Source organism: Nuphar pumila, chromosome 5 (assembly GCF_984573655.1).
Source record: "Nuphar pumila chromosome 5, dmNupPumi1.hap1.1, whole genome shotgun sequence".
Classification (NCBI taxonomy): Eukaryota; Viridiplantae; Streptophyta; class Magnoliopsida; order Nymphaeales; family Nymphaeaceae; genus Nuphar; species Nuphar pumila.
In genome coordinates this window covers 136,053,782-136,057,297 of record NC_143253.1, presented here as the reverse complement: position 1 = coordinate 136,057,297, position 3,516 = coordinate 136,053,782, and the positions used below count along the sequence as shown (strand labels likewise).

At 39.8% G+C, this 3,516-nt stretch overlaps 1 pseudogene; it reads left to right on the top strand.

Moving 5' to 3' along the window:
• The first annotated feature begins 1,352 nt into the window (after positions 1-1,352).
• On the top strand, positions 1,353-3,040 carry LOC149838922 (putative nucleolar protein 5-1; annotated as a pseudogene).
• The last annotated feature ends 476 nt before the right edge of the window (positions 3,041-3,516 follow it).

The window sequence follows — 3,516 nt, the reverse complement described above, 5'->3', positions numbered from 1 at the left end:
CTTTCTCCCTCTTCATGCAAGCCTCTTCTTTTCTTCTTCACACTACAAGAAAAATGTTAGTTAACGACGAAAATTTGCGACGGATTATTTCCGTCGCAACTTTGTGATAGATTAGCTAGAGAAAACTAGCCATCCTTAAAATCGAAAATTAGTGATGAATTAACAATGAAAACATTTTGTCGCAAAATCCGTCGCTAATTAGTGATGAATTCGTGACAAAAAAATTCTATCGCAAAATCTGTCGTTAATTAGTGACGGATTTTGCGACCGAATTTTTCAGTCGCTAATCTATCGCTAATTAGTGACAGATTTTATAACAAAATTTTTTTGTCATTTATTAGCCCTGGTTTTTGCGACAGAATGTTTCAGTCGCTAAATTTTTTATTTAAACTGGAGCACGAAATTCTCCCTCCCTCTCTCTCTTTCTCTCTCTCTCTCTCTCTCTGATTACCCGACCCATACTGTCTCCCTCCCTCCCTCTCTCGCACCTTTTTTTTCAGTGTCACCGAGGCTGCATGCCATCACCACCGGCGGCCAGCCAAGGCTGTCGGCTCCGACGGGTGGTCGATGGCGACATAGACTGTCGTCATCCACCGCCGACTCCCATTAGAAGAGGGTGGAAGAAAAACCCTGTCGTCTTCACCAACGACCGACGAGACCCAGCTCTCGTTCGCTGCCACAGGAGTCAATGGTTAGTTTATGATTAGAGTCATTTTGATTAACTCACGTAAAATACTTTCTTAGGCATTTGCAGACTCTGGAAAGTTTAGTTTGGACGTGAATTAGGTCGAAACCTACAAGGGAATTTGAAAATTTTTCTATTCAAAAATATAGTTTTGAGGCTTACCCTTTAGATCTCTCTTCATTTGGTGGATCGCTTTGCCTAGCCTCAACGCTTCAGGGCTTAATTTATGAGATTTTACAGTTTGAAAACCGCTGCTTAGGGTTTAGGGTTTTGTTTCCCGGGGGGGTTCTGGGTTTGGGGTTTCCCATTTCGGCCTCTTCAAAACGCGCTCAATCACCCACCCTCTCAACTGCTAAACCTTTTGTCTCTTCTTTCTTCCTCTTGCCTACCGAAGCCTGGATCAGTTGCAGGTCTCTTTATCTCGCGCGCCTAATTTCTTCTTGCCTTTTGTTCTTTTTTCCTTTTGAGAGACGCGTTTCGATGCTGGGTTTAGTCAAGAATCTCTCCATGATTTGATTTTCCGGAGTCTTTTATAGTTGGTTTTGTTCGTTGGTTTGCATTTGGTGGTGGTGGAATTTTATTTGGTGGGTGATTGCTTGCTCTTGAATATTTGTTTGATGGTGGTGGTGGTGCAGGTGTTGCTTGAAGAAAAGAATAGAGAGAGAAGATGTTGGTCCACTTTGAGACCCCAACGGGGTTTGCTCTGTTCAAGGTGTTGGATGAAGGGAAGCTCTCCCAAGTGGAGGTGGGTGTCAATCAACCAACTTCTCTCTCTCTCTCTCTCTCTCTCTCTCTCTCTCTCTCTCTCTCTCTCTCTCGTTGGGGTATTGATGCATTCTTGAATGCATACAAACCCTTTCCCACCTTCTTCACCATGTTTCAACTATGTGGTATTTTTCAGGACATATGGAAGGATTTTACACCGTCAGAATCTGCTAGAAAGGTCAGAATCTCTCTCTCTCTCTGTTTTCAATTGGTTGATGAGTTTGATGGTCTGGCGCGCAGCCTATCAAGATATAAGCTAAAATTCAGTCCGGACAAGGTGATAGTCACTATCCTTAACCCCGGATGTTTGTTTAACCACTGCATCGATCAGAGTTCAATATTGCTTATCTTTATGTTCTTCTTATGCATTTTTTGGGACTTCTGGCTAGCTTTCTCAATTTTTTGTTAGATACTTGGCTCAAGTGAGCTTCTGTGATCTTGTCGCCTTCATTTCCTGTTAATATTGGTACTTGGCTTATTTGATGACACTGCTATGCAGTTCACTCTCATGGTTCCTGCAGAGCCTGGAAGTTCTCATATTGGTTTGTTAAATAGGAAGGGAGAATGCATCTAAGTGTTGGCCTGGAAGTTCTCAATTTATAAAAGTATTTTTCTGCATACCAACGGGCGTGGGTGATAGCTATAGGAACCTAATCTCAATTTTATCTTTTGTTTGTGTTCTGTGATACTTTATAACTTGCAGAAGGGTTGGCTATATGTTAACAATCCTTTATTACCTCTTTTGTATGTTTGTAGTTGGATACCATGATTGTTCAAGCTATAGGTTTATTAGATGATCTTGACAAAGAGCTTAATACAATTACGCCATGAGGGTACGTGAATGGTATGGTTGGCATTTTCCGGAGCTTGTAAAGATTGTTCAAGATAATATTCTCTACGCCAAGACAGTGAAGCTCATGGGCAACCGCTCTAATGCTGCAAATCTTGATTTCTCCGAGGTAAGAGATACCATATTCTTGTAATGAGGCATGTAAGTTGGTTTGAGATGTTCATTGTTGTTTATTTCTGTGTTTTTTACAGATATTACCTGAAGAGACTGAAGCAGAGCTGAAAGCCACAACTATGATATCAATGGGTACAGAAGTCAGTGACTTTGATTTGATCAATATCAGATCCCTTTGTGAGCAAGTATTGTCTCTTTCAGAGTATAGAGCTACACTATATGATCATTTGAAAAATAGAATGAATACTATAGCCCCCAATCTTAACTGCCCTTGTTGGGGAGCTTGTTGGTGCTCGGCTTATAGCTCATGGAGGTAGCTTGTTGAACTTAGCAAAACAGTCTGGGAGCACTGTTCAGATTCTTGGTGCTGAGAAGGTGTATTTTCAACTCAATCTAACTGCCCTTATAGCTGCATTTCCCCTCCTCCTGCCCTCTCAGGATTTTCAAGTTTTTTCAGCCTTATCATGTATAACTTCTTAAGAGTTATGCAACATACTATATCTTGTTGCCTGATTATCTGTCAGAGGGATGATCCATGTGCCTGATTTTTCTTATATATGCAGGCACTCTTCAGAGCACTCAAGGCCAAACATTCAACACCAAAATTTATTGAAGAGAGCAGTTAGAGAAATTGATACTTTCGCTTAGCTATTCATGGATGCTATGATGCTCTTAGAGCTGATGACACCTTTTCATGATGTTTTCTTATATTCAACTGTGAATAATGTTGCTCTTTCATTTGCCTTTGGTATCTTCAGGGATGTGAATATCAATGTTCCTACTGTAACACCCCAATTTTTATAACCCGAAATTGGTGGAATTTTTTTTTTTTATAACCCGAAATTGGTGGATTTTTTTTTTTTTATACATTTAAATCTTTTAGTAGTTAACAGCGAAAAAACACATTGGGCATAAAACTTGGCGTGCTACTTCAGATGAATGCTTGCAAACATATACTTATGGAATTTAAACTTTAACAACTAATTAACTATGCATGAAATAAAATTCAAGTTTCACAATATCCAAAATTAATCACATTTGTCCTTGAATTGAATTAAATTAAAATCAGAGTTCAGAATTCATGAAACAGAGGAAAGGTAGG